Here is a 14,183-nt window from a genome sequence, read left to right as displayed (position 1 = left end):
CACCGTGAGCCAGCGCGCAATGACTGTGGAAGACGTGGTCATGTCAGCCATGGACAACTCATACTTACCTGGCAGGGGAGACACCATGATCAAGAAGGTGGTTCACCCAGGGCGAGGCGCGACCATTGCACTCCGGTTGTGCTGACCCCTGCGAATTCCCCAAATGTGGGAATCTCGACTGCATAATTTCTGGTAGTGGGGGACTGCGTTCGCGCTCTCCCCTGATCAGATGTTGAAAAGCAAGAGTACGTTCTCTCGTACGCCAGTAAGAAATGCTGTCTGTCCAGCGTGCGCGATGCCCGTGATCAGATGGCTTCTTGAATCATGACATGTTGTCTTGAGAGGCTTTCTGACTGAAGTTCAGCTTCTCACTTGGCTGCGTTCATCAGGCTGCTGGCCAAGTTTCCGTGGCTCCGTTTCGATTGTACACAAAGCTCTTGCGTTTGTGTCCACTTTCTCTCCCCATTCTCTGTTCCCTGAGTTTCAGTGTCCAATCACTGGTGGAACCAGAAAAGATTTGGTGACAGTTAAACAATTGACACTGATTTAGGTATTAGTTGTTGAAACATGGACAAACAAGATTAAGACTGAGACCAAGACATTCCATTCCAGAGTGTGAGAGATGTGCATGAGTGTCAAGATAGATATTGGTCAGTGTTTCCTTTGGTCCTAGTAGCGTCATTAATCATTTGAATTTGTTTTGTGGCGGGTTAAGATTGCACGGACTGACAATTTCCTTGCCAGACGTAGCAGGAAGTTTGAACGGAAACTTGGTGTTTGAAGCCATTGTGGATCGGTCAGGACGTGCTCACGTGGCCAGAACTAACTTTAAGCTGCATCCACTTGCATTAGGTTGGCCAACTTGTGTGCGGCTTCTGCTGCTCACTGTCCATGGAAGGTTCATCCACACTTTTAGCACCTTGTTGTTGTTGAGGCCAAGTAAATGCTGCCGCGATGCGCCGTGAGCGAGGGTGGCTGTGAGCGGAATGACTCCCTGTGCTCGCCAGTGACGTGGTATCGCTTCTCGGCCTTTTGGCTAAGATCAAGTGTAGTATCTGTTCTTATCAGTTTAATATCTGATACGTCCCCTACCCGGGGACCATATATTAAATTGATTTTTGGACCAGGGAGATGGAATAGGGGCTTGCTCCGTCCACTCCACGCATCGACCCGGTATGGCAGTATCTCCAGGAACGGTGCACTCCTCCTTACGTTGTCTAAAATCAAGCTCAACTAGATGGGGTTGAGGTCAGATTTGATCGGCGGTTTGGAGCGCTTCTGTAATAGCACATGCGGGGTTGCCTTTCCGTGCGCAATTCCCACAATGGGTAGAGTATGATTTCACGTCCCCTGCAGTCCTCTGACTTAGAGCACATCTCCGTAGTAAACAGCAGAGGGCGTTGCACTGCGACCTGTCAGCTGTTGGTCCGGCATCAAGCAGTCTGCTGCCTTTTCTTTGGTGCCGTCCCGCTGTATGCATTGCAGCTAGTGCTTTAGCGTTGCGTTTTCTACTCCTCGATGAATTAGTTCAGTGGTCATTTGTTTTGTTTTTCCCCTTGACGATTCAGAATGTTCTTCTTTTCTCTGAATTTCCCACTGGAATCGCACATCACAGATTTCAAATGGAGCTCTTTTTGCCACATTTTCTCTGGTGGTTTAGTTGTTGATTCTTTTGGAGGTAAATGGGATGAAATGAGTGGTTTTCCAAATTCCCTTTTGTTGTGGTCATGCAGCAGTGAACTGTGGAAAAAGGATTGCTCACGTACAAATCTGTTATTTGGGAGACATGAGGTTGGGACAGATTTCTTTCTCATTCAACCAAATATCAACTATTGCTTTTCTTTCTGACATGCCTTTGGCTGTGAACACGTGGCGAGCACCGTGAGCCAGCGCGCAATGACTGTGGAAGACGTGGTCATGTCAGCCATGGGCAACTCATACTTACCTGGCAGGGGAGACACCATGATCAAGAAGGTGGTTCACCCAGGGCGAGGCGCGACCATTGCACTCCGGTTGTGCTGACCCCTGCGAATTCCCCAAATGTGGGAATCTCGACTGCATAATTTCTGGTAGTGGGGGACTGCGTTCGCGCTCTCCCCTGATCAGATGTTGAAAAGCAAGAGTACGTTCTCTCGTACGCCAGTAAGAAATGCTGTCTGTCCAGCGTGCGCGATGCCCGTGATCAGATGGCTTCTTGAATCATGACATGTTGTCTTGAGAGGCTTTCTGACTGAAGTTCAGCTTCTCACTTGGCTGCGTTCATCAGGCTGCTGGCCAAGTTTCCGTGGCTCCGTTTCGATTGTACACAAAGCTCTTGCGTTTGTGTCCACTTTCTCTCCCCATTCTCTGTTCCCTGAGTTTCAGTGTCCAATCACTGGTGGAACCAGAAAAGATTTGGTGACAGTTAAACAATTGACACTGATTTAGGTATTAGTTGTTGAAACATGGACAAACAAGATTAAGACTGAGACCAAGACATTCCATTCCAGAGTGTGAGAGATGTGCATGAGTGTCAAGATAGATATTGGTCAGTGTTTCCTTTGGTCCTAGTAGCGTCATTAATCATTTGAATTTGTTTTGTGGCGGGTTAAGATTGCACGGACTGACAATTTCCTTGCCAGACGTAGCAGGAAGTTTGAACGGAAAGTTGGTGTTGGAAGCCATTGTGGATCGGTCAGGACGTGCTCACGTGGCCAGAACTAACTTTAAGCTGCATCCACTTGCATTAGGTTGGCCAACTTGTGTGCGGCTTCTGCTGCTCACTGTCCATGGAAGGTTCATCCACACTTTTAGCACCTTGTTGTTGTTGAGGCCAAGTAAATGCTGCCGCGATGCGCCGTGAGCGAGGGTGGCTGTGAGCGGAATGACTCCCTGTGCTCGCCAGTGACGTGGTATCGCTTCTCGGCCTTTTGGCTAAGATCAAGTGTAGTATCTGTTCTTATCAGTTTAATATCTGATACGTCCCCTACCCGGGGACCATATATTAAATTGATTTTTGGACCAGGGAGATGGAATAGGGGCTTGCTCCGTCCACTCCACGCATCGACCCGGTATGGCAGTATCTCCAGGAACGGTGCACTCCTCCTTACGTTGTCTAAAATCAAGCTCAACTAGATGGGGTTGAGGTCAGATTTGATCGGCGGTTTGGAGCGCTTCTGTAATCGCACATGCGGGGTTGCCTTTCCGTGCGCAATTCCCACAATGGGTAGAGTATGATTTCACGTCCCCTGCAGTCCTCTGACTTAGAGCACATCTCCGTAGTAAACAGCAGAGGGCGTTGCACTGCGACCTGTCAGCTGTTGGTCCGGCATCAAGCAGTCTGCTGCCTTTTCTTTGGTGCCGTCCCGCTGTATGCATTGCAGCTAGTGCTTTAGCGTTGCGTTTTCTACTCCTCGATGAATTAGTTCAGTGGTCATTTGTTTTGTTTTTCCCCTTGACGATTCAGAATGTTCTTCTTTTCTCTGAATTTCCCACTGGAATCGCACATCACAGATTTCAAATGGAGCTCTTTTTGCCACATTTTCTCTGGTGGTTTAGTTGTTGATTCTTTTGGAGGTAAATGGGATGAAATGAGTGGTTTTCCAAATTCCCTTTTGTTGTGGTCATGCAGCAGTGAACTGTGGAAAAAGGATTGCTCACGTACAAATCTGTTATTTGGGAGACATGAGGTTGGGACAGATTTCTTTCTCATTCAACCAAATATCAACTATTGCTTTTCTTTCTGACATGCCTTTGGCTGTGAACACGTGGCGAGCACCGTGAGCCAGCGCGCAATGACTGTGGAAGACGTGGTCATGTCAGCCATGGACAACTCATACTTACCTGGCAGGGGAGACACCATGATCAAGAAGGTGGTTCACCCAGGGCGAGGCGCGACCATTGCACTCCGGTTGTGCTGACCCCTGCGAATTCCCCAAATGTGGGAATCTCGACTGCATAATTTCTGGTAGTGGGGGACTGCGTTCGCGCTCTCCCCTGATCAGATGTTGAAAAGCAAGAGTACGTTCTCTCGTACGCCAGTAAGAAATGCTGTCTGTCCAGCGTGCGCGATGCCCGTGATCAGATGGCTTCTTGAATCATGACATGTTGTCTTGAGAGGCTTTCTGACTGAAGTTCAGCTTCTCACTTGGCTGCGTTCATCAGGCTGCTGGCCAAGTTTCCGTGGCTCCGTTTCGATTGTACACAAAGCTCTTGCGTTTGTGTCCACTTTCTCTCCCCATTCTCTGTTCCCTGAGTTTCAGTGTCCAATCACTGGTGGAACCAGAAAAGATTTGGTGACAGTTAAACAATTGACACTGATTTAGGTATTAGTTGTTGAAACATGGACAAACAAGATTAAGACTGAGACCAAGACATTCCATTCCAGAGTGTGAGAGATGTGCATGAGTGTCAAGATAGATATTGGTCAGTGTTTCCTTTGGTCCTAGTAGCGTCATTAATCATTTGAATTTGTTTTGTGGCGGGTTAAGATTGCACGGACTGACAATTTCCTTGCCAGACGTAGCAGGAAGTTTGAACGGAAACTTGGTGTTGGAAGCCATTGTGGATCGGTCAGGACGTGCTCACGTGGCCAGAACTAACTTTAAGCTGCATCCACTTGCATTAGGTTGGCCAACTTGTGTGCGGCTTCTGCTGCTCACTGTCCATGGAAGGTTCATCCACACTTTTAGCACCTTGTTGTTGTTGAGGCCAAGTAAATGCTGCCGCGATGCGCCGTGAGCGAGGGTGGCTGTGAGCGGAATGACTCCCTGTGCTCGCCAGTGACGTGGTATCGCTTCTCGGCCTTTTGGCTAAGATCAAGTGTAGTATCTGTTCTTATCAGTTTAATATCTGATACGTCCCCTACCCGGGGACCATATATTAAATTGATTTTTGGACCAGGGAGATGGAATAGGGGCTTGCTCCGTCCACTCCACGCATCGACCCGGTATGGCAGTATCTCCAGGAACGGTGCACTCCTCCTTACGTTGTCTAAAATCAAGCTCAACTAGATGGGGTTGAGGTCAGATTTGATCGGCGGTTTGGAGCGCTTCTGTAATAGCACATGCGGGGTTGCCTTTCCGTGCGCAATTCCCACAATGGGTAGAGTATGATTTCACGTCCCCTGCAGTCCTCTGACTTAGAGCACATCTCCGTAGTAAACAGCAGAGGGCGTTGCACTGCGACCTGTCAGCTGTTGGTCCGGCATCAAGCAGTCTGCTGCCTTTTCTTTGGTGCCGTCCCGCTGTATGCATTGCAGCTAGTGCTTTAGCGTTGCGTTTTCTACTCCTCGATGAATTAGTTCAGTGGTCATTTGTTTTGTTTTTCCCCTTGACGATTCAGAATGTTCTTCTTTTCTCTGAATTTCCCACTGGAATCGCACATCACAGATTTCAAATGGAGCTCTTTTTGCCACATTTTCTCTGGTGGTTTAGTTGTTGATTCTTTTGGAGGTAAATGGGATGAAATGAGTGGTTTTCCAAATTCCCTTTTGTTGTGGTCATGCAGCAGTGAACTGTGGAAAAAGGATTGCTCACGTACAAATCTGTTATTTGGGAGACATGAGGTTGGGACAGATTTCTTTCTCATTCAACCAAATATCAACTATTGCTTTTCTTTCTGACATGCCTTTGGCTGTGAACACGTGGCGAGCACCGTGAGCCAGCGCGCAATGACTGTGGAAGACGTGGTCATGTCAGCCATGGACAACTCATACTTACCTGGCAGGGGAGACACCATGATCAAGAAGGTGGTTCACCCAGGGCGAGGCACGACCATTGCACTCCGGTTGTGCTGACCCCTGCGAATTCCCCAAATGTGGGAATCTCGACTGCATAATTTCTGGTAGTGGGGGACTGCGTTCGCGCTCTCCCCTGATCAGATGTTGAAAAGCAAGAGTACGTTCTCTCGTACGCCAGTAAGAAATGCTGTCTGTCCAGCGTGCGCGATGCCCGTGATCAGATGGCTTCTTGAATCATGACATGTTGTCTTGAGAGGCTTTCTGACTGAAGTTCAGCTTCTCACTTGGCTGCGTTCATCAGGCTGCTGGCCAAGTTTCCGTGGCTCCGTTTCGATTGTACACAAAGCTCTTGCGTTTGTGTCCACTTTCTCTCCCCATTCTCTGTTCCCTGAGTTTCAGTGTCCAATCACTGGTGGAACCAGAAAAGATTTGGTGACAGTTAAACAATTGACACTGATTTAGGTATTAGTTGTTGAAACATGGACAAACAAGATTAAGACTGAGACCAAGACATTCCATTCCAGAGTGTGAGAGATGTGCATGAGTGTCAAGATAGATATTGGTCAGTGTTTCCTTTGGTCCTAGTAGCGTCATTAATCATTTGAATTTGTTTTGTGGCGGGTTAAGATTGCACGGACTGACAATTTCCTTGCCAGACGTAGCAGGAAGTTTGAACGGAAAGTTGGTGTTGGAAGCCATTGTGGATCGGTCAGGACGTGCTCACGTGGCCAGAACTAACTTTAAGCTGCATCCACTTGCATTAGGTTGGCCAACTTGTGTGCGGCTTCTGCTGCTCACTGTCCATGGAAGGTTCATCCACACTTTTAGCACCTTGTTGTTGTTGAGGCCAAGTAAATGCTGCCGCGATGCGCCGTGAGCGAGGGTGGCTGTGAGCGGAATGACTCCCTGTGCTCGCCAGTGACGTGGTATCGCTTCTCGGCCTTTTGGCTAAGATCAAGTGTAGTATCTGTTCTTATCAGTTTAATATCTGATACGTCCCCTACCCGGGGACCATATATTAAATTGATTTTTGGACCAGGGAGATGGAATAGGGGCTTGCTCCGTCCACTCCACGCATCGACCCGGTATGGCAGTATCTCCAGGAACGGTGCACTCCTCCTTATGTTGTCTAAAATCAAGCTCAACTAGATGGGGTTGAGGTCAGATTTGATCGGCGGTTTGGAGCGCTTCTGTAATAGCACATGCGGGGTTGCCTTTCCGTGCGCAATTCCCACAATGGGTAGAGTATGATTTCACGTCCCCTGCAGTCCTCTGACTTAGAGCACATCTCCGTAGTAAACAGCAGAGGGCGTTGCACTGCGACCTGTCAGCTGTTGGTCCGGCATCAAGCAGTCTGCTGCCTTTTCTTTGGTGCCGTCCCGCTGTATGCATTGCAGCTAGTGCTTTAGCGTTGCGTTTTCTACTCCTCAATGAATTAGTTCAGTGGTCATTTGTTTTGTTTTTCCCCTTGACGATTCAGAATGTTCTTCTTTTCTCTGAATTTCCCACTGGAATCGCACATCACAGATTTCAAATGGAGCTCTTTTTGCCACATTTTCTCTGGTGGTTTAGTTGTTGATTGTTTTGGAGGTAAATGGGATGAAATGAGTGGTTTTCCAAATTCCCTTTTGTTGTGGTCATGCAGCAGTGAACTGTGGAAAAAGGATTGCTCACGTACAAATCTGTTATTTGGGAGACATGAGGTTGGGACAGATTTCTTTCTCATTCAACCAAATATCAACTATTGCTTTTCTTTCTGACATGCCTTTGGCTGTGAACACGTGGCGAGCACCGTGAGCCAGCGCGCAATGACTGTGGAAGACGTGGTCATGTCAGCCATGGACAACTCATACTTACCTGGCAGGGGAGACACCATGATCAAGAAGGTGGTTCACCCAGGGCGAGGCGCGACCATTGCACTCCGGTTGTGCTGACCCCTGCGAATTCCCCAAATGTGGGAATCTCGACTGCATAATTTCTGGTAGTGGGGGACTGCGTTCGCGCTCTCCCCTGATCAGATGTTGAAAAGCAAGAGTACGTTCTCTCGTACGCCAGTAAGAAATGCTGTCTGTCCAGCGTGCGCGATGCCCGTGATCAGATGGCTTCTTGAATCATGACATGTTGTCTTGAGAGGCTTTCTGACTGAAGTTCAGCTTCTCACTTGGCTGCGTTCATCAGGCTGCTGGCCAAGTTTCCGTGGCTCCGTTTCGATTGTACACAAAGCTCTTGCGTTTGTGTCCACTTTCTCTCCCCATTCTCTGTTCCCTGAGTTTCAGTGTCCAATCACTGGTGGAACCAGAAAAGATTTGGTGACAGTTAAACAATTGACACTGATTTAGGTATTAGTTGTTGAAACATGGACAAACAAGATTAAGACTGAGACCAAGACATTCCATTCCAGAGTGTGAGAGATGTGCATGAGTGTCAAGATAGATATTGGTCAGTGTTTCCTTTGGTCCTAGTAGCGTCATTAATCATTTGAATTTGTTTTGTGGCGGGTTAAGATTGCACGGACTGACAATTTCCTTGCCAGACGTAGCAGGAAGTTTGAACGGAAAGTTGGTGTTTGAAGCCATTGTGGATCGGTCAGGACGTGCTCACGTGGCCAGAACTAACTTTAAGCTGCATCCACTTGCATTAGGTTGGCCAACTTGTGTGCGGCTTCTGCTGCTCACTGTCCATGGAAGGTTCATCCACACTTTTAGCACCTTGTTGTTGTTGAGGCCAAGTAAATGCTGCCGCGATGCGCCGTGAGCGAGGGTGGCTGTGAGCGGAATGACTCCCTGTGCTCGCCAGTGACGTGGTATCGCTTCTCGGCCTTTTGGCTAAGATCAAGTGTAGTATCTGTTCTTATCAGTTTAATATCTGATACGTCCCCTACCCGGGGACCATATATTAAATTGATTTTTGGACCAGGGAGATGGAATAGGGGCTTGCTCCGTCCACTCCACGCATCGACCCGGTATGGCAGTATCTCCAGGAACGGTGCACTCCTCCTTACGTTGTCTAAAATCAAGCTCAACTAGATGGGGTTGAGGTCAGATTTGATCGGCGGTTTGGAGCGCTTCTGTAATAGCACATGCGGGGTTGCCTTTCCGTGCGCAATTCCCACAATGGGTAGAGTATGATTTCACGTCCCCTGCAGTCCTCTGACTTAGAGCACATCTCCGTAGTAAACAGCAGAGGGCGTTGCACTGCGACCTGTCAGCTGTTGGTCCGGCATCAAGCAGTCTGCTGCCTTTTCTTTGGTGCCGTCCCGCTGTATGCATTGCAGCTAGTGCTTTAGCGTTGCGTTTTCTACTCCTCGATGAATTAGTTCAGTGGTCATTTGTTTTGTTTTTCCCCTTGACGATTCAGAATGTTCTTCTTTTCTCTGAATTTCCCACTGGAATCGCACATCACAGATTTCAAATGGAGCTCTTTTTGCCACATTTTCTCTGGTGGTTTAGTTGTTGATTCTTTTGGAGGTAAATGGGATGAAATGAGTGGTTTTCCAAATTCCCTTTTGTTGTGGTCATGCAGCAGTGAACTGTGGAAAAAGGATTGCTCACGTACAAATCTGTTATTTGGGAGACATGAGGTTGGGACAGATTTCTTTCTCATTCAACCAAATATCAACTATTGCTTTTCTTTCTGACATGCCTTTGGCTGTGAACACGTGGCGAGCACCGTGAGCCAGCGCGCAATGACTGTGGAAGACGTGGTCATGTCAGCCATGGACAACTCATACTTACCTGGCAGGGGAGACACCATGATCAAGAAGGTGGTTCACCCAGGGCGAGGCGCGACCATTGCACTCCGGTTGTGCTGATCCCTGCGAATTCCCCAAATGTGGGAATCTCGACTGCATAATTTCTGGTAGTGGGGGACTGCGTTCGCGCTCTCCCCTGATCAGATGTTGAAAAGCAAGAGTACGTTCTCTCGTACGCCAGTAAGAAATGCTGTCTGTCCAGCGTGCGCGATGCCCGTGATCAGATGGCTTCTTGAATCATGACATGTTGTCTTGAGAGGCTTTCTGACTGAAGTTCAGCTTCTCACTTGGCTGCGTTCATCAGGCTGCTGGCCAAGTTTCCGTGGCTCCGTTTCGATTGTACACAAAGCTCTTGCGTTTGTGTCCACTTTCTCTCCCCATTCTCTGTTCCCTGAGTTTCAGTGTCCAATCACTGGGGGAGTGGGGGACTGGTGACCAAGTGTGTTTTATACATGGACGACATTAACATTTTATGCACTGACCTTTTATCCGTGAACAGGACACTGGACTTGACTGACTTTTTCGGACAGGCCTCTGGGTCAAAATTGAACAGAGACAAGACCCAAGCCCAATTTTATGGACCATGGACAGCAAACGAGACAACGGGACTCCCCCTGACTACGACCCAGACCAACCAGAAAATATTGGGAATCAAATTTGATAAGGAAGGGGGAGGGGACACAAACTGGGATGACATCACAGGGAAAGTTAGACAAAGACTAGGGTACTGGGGACTTAGAGGACTGACCCTTGAAGGAAAAGTTTTAATCATCAAAGCAGTGATTTTACCCTTGCTTTTACTGATCAGTTCTGTTTTTATCCCACCAAGACGTGTGCTTTTAATCCTGGAGCGAGCCATTTTCTACTTCCTGTGGGGATCTAAGTGGGGAAGACTAAGAAGAGACATCATGAAAAGGCCAAAGGAGAAAGGAGGAAAAGCAGTGCCAGACCTTTACCTATTTTTAGGAAGCACCTATACGGCCTCGCACATCAAAATAGCAACAACCCCATCCAGAAACCCCAGGACGGCTGCAATGACACGTTTCTGGATGGGGTCCTACCTCAGGAAACTGAAATTGAGGGCTCGCACTCAGCGAGCCCTCAACAGTTTGGCGCAACGTGAACCATCCTGCTCTCCCAAACAGACTCCGAGACCTGTCATGGATGGTGGCTCACGAGATCCTCCCGGTCAGGTCCGTCTTGCACTCCCGGGGCATGTCACCATCAGCGATTTGCCCCCGACCTGGTTGTGGCGCGCCCGAGTCAGTGAGGCATCTCTTCTGGGAGTGCAGTGCTGCTGTAGACCAGTGGGCAACAGCCAGGTCCTTGAAATTCCCGTACTTACCAGCAAGGGAGGTCCTTACAGCACAACTAGTGCTATATGGGGTGAGCCCCCAGAAGATGCCAGCAAGGGACTTTGCAGAGCAGTGGCTCACCCTAGCCGCCATCAAAGACGCCATATGGACCTCCAGAAACTTGCTGGTAAGGAAGCACATGCAGATCCCCCCCGTGGTTGTGATCCAGATGGCTATGCAGGCGGCGGGCCCTAGGACACAACCACAAAGAAGAATCGCCTCTGGGCCCATTCGGAGGAAGGACCTGGAACCACACACAAAAAGGTCAAAGCAGCAACGGCCTGGCTCTCCGGGTGAGGCAGGAGGGAAGGAGCAAAAGGGCGAGGATCTCCTCTGAGCACCACGACAAGGTCCTGAGCGAACAAATGTTTGGGGGAGCAGAATGGAATAATTTTGGTAAGGACTCATTGCGTTCCTGCACAAAAGAGACAAAGACATTGAGCCCGTTTTAAAATTGTGCGCTCCTGTTCATATCTCTTGTTTTAATCATGGTTTTTACAGAAAATATTTGTCTTATTATTTATGTGTATTGTGTCTGTGGAAACACATTAATGCAAATGTAAAAAATCATGTAACATAATTAACTGAATGAGTGTCAATAAACTTTTTTCGAAAGAAAAAAAAAATCTGTTCTTATCAGTTTAATATCTGATACGTCCCCTACCCGGGGACCATATATTAAATTGATTTTTGGACCAGGGAGATGGAATAGGGGCTTGCTCCGTCCACTCCACGCATCGACCCGGTATGGCAGTATCTCCAGGAACGGTGCACTCCTCCTTACGTTGTCTAAAATCAAGCTCAACTAGATGGGGTTGAGGTCAGATTTGATCGGCGGTTTGGAGCGCTTCTGTAATAGCACATGCGGGGTTGCCTTTCCGTGCGCAATTCCCACAATGGGTAGAGTATGATTTCACGTCCCCTGCAGTCCTCTGACTTAGAGCACATCTCCGTAGTAAACAGCAGAGGGCGTTGCACTGCGACCTGTCAGCTGTTGGTCCGGCATCAAGCAGTCTGCTGCCTTTTCTTTGGTGCCGTCCCGCTGTATGCATTGCAGCTAGTGCTTTAGCGTTGCGTTTTCTACTCCTCGATGAATTAGTTCAGTGGTCATTTGTTTTGTTTTTCCCCTTGACGATTCCGAATGTTCTTCTTTTCTCTGAATTTCCCACTGGAATCGCACATCACAGATTTCAAATGGAGCTCTTTTTGCCACATTTTCTCTGGTGGTTTAGTTGTTGATTGTTTTGGAGGTAAATGGGATGAAATGAGTGGTTTTCCAAATTCCCTTTTGTTGTGGTCATGCAGCAGTGAACTGTGGAAAAAGGATTGCTCACGTACAAATCTGTTATTTGGGAGACATGAGGTTGGGACAGATTTCTTTCTCATTCAACCAAATATCAACTATTGCTTTTCTTTCTGACATGCCTTTGGCTGTGAACACGTGGCGAGCACCGTGAGCCAGCGCGCAATGACTGTGGAAGACGTGGTCATGTCAGCCATGGACAACTCATACTTACCTGGCAGGGGAGACACCATGATCAAGAAGGTGGTTCACCCAGGGCGAGGCGCGACCATTGCACTCCGGTTGTGCTGACCCCTGCAAATTCCCCAAATGTGGGAATCTCGACTGCATAATTTCTGGTAGTGGGGGACTGCGTTCGCGCTCTCCCCTGATCAGATGTTGAAAAGCAAGAGTACGTTCTCTCGTACGCCAGTAAGAAATGCTGTCTGTCCAGCGTGCGCGATGCCCGTGATCAGATGGCTTCTTGAATCATGACATGTTGTCTTGAGAGGCTTTCTGACTGAAGTTCAGCTTCTCACTTGGCTGCGTTCATCAGGCTGCTGGCCAAGTTTCCGTGGCTCCGTTTCGATTGTACACAAAGCTCTTGCGTTTGTGTCCACTTTCTCTCCCCATTCTCTGTTCCCTGAGTTTCAGTGTCCAATCACTGATGGAACCAGAAAAGATTTGGTGACAGTTAAACAATTGACACTGATTTAGGTATTAGTTGTTGAAACATGGACAAACAAGATTAAGACTGAGACCAAGACATTCCATTCCAGAGTGTGAGAGATGTGCATGAGTGTCAAGATAGATATTGGTCAGTGTTTCCTTTGGTCCTAGTAGCGTCATTAATCATTTGAATTTGTTTTGTGGCGGGTTAAGATTGCACGGACTGACAATTTCCTTGCCAGACGTAGCAGGAAGTTTGAACGGAAAGTTGGTGTTGGAAGCCATTGTGGATCGGTCAGGACGTGCTCACGTGGCCAGAACTAACTTTAAGCTGCATCCACTTGCATTAGGTTGGCCAACTTGTGTGCGGCTTCTGCTGCTCACTGTCCATGGAAGGTTCATCCACACTTTTAGCACCTTGTTGTTGTTGAGGCCAAGTAAATGCTGCCGCGATGCGCCGTGAGCGAGGGTGGCTGTGAGCGGAATGACTCCCTGTGCTCGCCAGTGACGTGGTATCGCTTCTCGGCCTTTTGGCTAAGATCAAGTGTAGTATCTGTTCTTATCAGTTTAATATCTGATACGTCCCCTACCCGGGGACCATATATTAAATTGATTTTTGGACCAGGGAGATGGAATAGGGGCTTGCTCCGTCCACTCCACGCATCGACCCGGTATGGCAGTATCTCCAGGAAAGGTGCACTCCTCCTTACGTTGTCTAAAATCAAGCTCAACTAGATGGGGTTGAGGTCAGATTTGATCGGCGGTTTGGAGCGCTTCTGTAATAGCACATGCGGGGTTGCCTTTCCGTGCGCAATTCCCACAATGGGTAGAGTATGATTTCACGTCCCCTGCAGTCCTCTGACTTAGAGCACATCTCCGTAGTAAACAGCAGAGGGCGTTGCACTGCGACCTGTCAGCTGTTGGTCCGGCATCAAGCAGTCTGCTGCCTTTTCTTTGGTGCCGTCCCGCTGTATGCATTGCAGCTAGTGCTTTAGCGTTGCGTTTTCTACTCCTCGATGAATTAGTTCAGTGGTCATTTGTTTTGTTTTTCCCCTTGACGATTCAGAATGTTCTTCTTTTCTCTGAATTTCCCACTGGAATCGCACATCACAGATTTCAAATGGAGCTCTTTTTGCCACATTTTCTCTGGTGGTTTAGTTGTTGATTCTTTTGGAGGTAAATGGGATGAAATGAGTGGTTTTCCAAATTCCCTTTTGTTGTGGTCATGCAGCAGTGAACTGTGGAAAAAGGATTGCTCACGTACAAATCTGTTATTTGGGAGACATGAGGTTGGGACAGATTTCTTTCTCATTCAACCAAATATCAACTATTGCTTTTCTTTCTGACATGCCTTTGGCTGTGAACACGTGGCGAGCACCGTGAGCCAGCGCGCAATGACTGTGGAAG

The 14,183-nt window shown here is 48.2% G+C and overlaps 1 protein-coding gene, 13 non-coding genes and 1 pseudogene across 14 annotated transcripts in view; all 15 read left to right on the top strand.

Moving 5' to 3' along the window:
• The window catches only part of LOC142889628 (NLR family CARD domain-containing protein 3-like), a 391,584-nt gene that overhangs the window by 242,211 nt on the left and 135,190 nt on the right, over nucleotides 1-14,183 (top strand). The window lies entirely within an intron of this gene.
• LOC142889822 (U1 spliceosomal RNA) lies at nucleotides 61-224 on the top strand. Its single transcript, XR_012927002.1, has one exon. It is a non-coding gene; the product is annotated as a U1 spliceosomal RNA (small nuclear RNA).
• Nucleotides 1,017-1,207, top strand: LOC142889756 (U2 spliceosomal RNA). Its single transcript, XR_012926946.1, has one exon. It is a non-coding gene; the product is annotated as a U2 spliceosomal RNA (small nuclear RNA).
• Nucleotides 1,938-2,101, top strand: LOC142889821 (U1 spliceosomal RNA). Its single transcript, XR_012927001.1, has one exon. It is a non-coding gene; the product is annotated as a U1 spliceosomal RNA (small nuclear RNA).
• On the top strand, nucleotides 2,894-3,084 carry LOC142889755 (U2 spliceosomal RNA). The gene has a single exon (XR_012926945.1). It is a non-coding gene; the product is annotated as a U2 spliceosomal RNA (small nuclear RNA).
• Nucleotides 3,815-3,978, top strand: LOC142889820 (U1 spliceosomal RNA). Its single transcript, XR_012927000.1, has one exon. It is a non-coding gene; the product is annotated as a U1 spliceosomal RNA (small nuclear RNA).
• On the top strand, nucleotides 4,771-4,961 carry LOC142889754 (U2 spliceosomal RNA). Its single transcript, XR_012926944.1, has one exon. It is a non-coding gene; the product is annotated as a U2 spliceosomal RNA (small nuclear RNA).
• LOC142889688 (U1 spliceosomal RNA) lies at nucleotides 5,692-5,855 on the top strand. The gene has a single exon (XR_012926881.1). It is a non-coding gene; the product is annotated as a U1 spliceosomal RNA (small nuclear RNA).
• On the top strand, nucleotides 6,648-6,838 carry LOC142889752 (U2 spliceosomal RNA). Its single transcript, XR_012926942.1, has one exon. It is a non-coding gene; the product is annotated as a U2 spliceosomal RNA (small nuclear RNA).
• Nucleotides 7,569-7,732, top strand: LOC142889819 (U1 spliceosomal RNA). The gene has a single exon (XR_012926999.1). It is a non-coding gene; the product is annotated as a U1 spliceosomal RNA (small nuclear RNA).
• On the top strand, nucleotides 8,525-8,715 carry LOC142889751 (U2 spliceosomal RNA). Its single transcript, XR_012926941.1, has one exon. It is a non-coding gene; the product is annotated as a U2 spliceosomal RNA (small nuclear RNA).
• On the top strand, nucleotides 9,446-9,609 carry LOC142889691 (U1 spliceosomal RNA). Its single transcript, XR_012926885.1, has one exon. It is a non-coding gene; the product is annotated as a U1 spliceosomal RNA (small nuclear RNA).
• LOC142889784 (U2 spliceosomal RNA) lies at nucleotides 11,426-11,604 on the top strand (annotated as a pseudogene).
• LOC142889699 (U1 spliceosomal RNA) lies at nucleotides 12,335-12,498 on the top strand. The gene has a single exon (XR_012926892.1). It is a non-coding gene; the product is annotated as a U1 spliceosomal RNA (small nuclear RNA).
• On the top strand, nucleotides 13,291-13,481 carry LOC142889768 (U2 spliceosomal RNA). The gene has a single exon (XR_012926957.1). It is a non-coding gene; the product is annotated as a U2 spliceosomal RNA (small nuclear RNA).

The sequence above is a fragment of the Nelusetta ayraudi genome, unplaced genomic scaffold (genome assembly GCF_046127955.1).
Source record: "Nelusetta ayraudi isolate G7.1 ecotype Tasmania unplaced genomic scaffold, CSIRO-AGI_Nayr_v1 ptg000023l, whole genome shotgun sequence".
NCBI classification, from domain to species: domain Eukaryota; kingdom Metazoa; phylum Chordata; class Actinopteri; order Tetraodontiformes; family Monacanthidae; genus Nelusetta; species Nelusetta ayraudi.
Note: the sequence above shows the minus strand (reverse complement) of the source record. Positions and strands in the feature narration are given on the sequence as shown.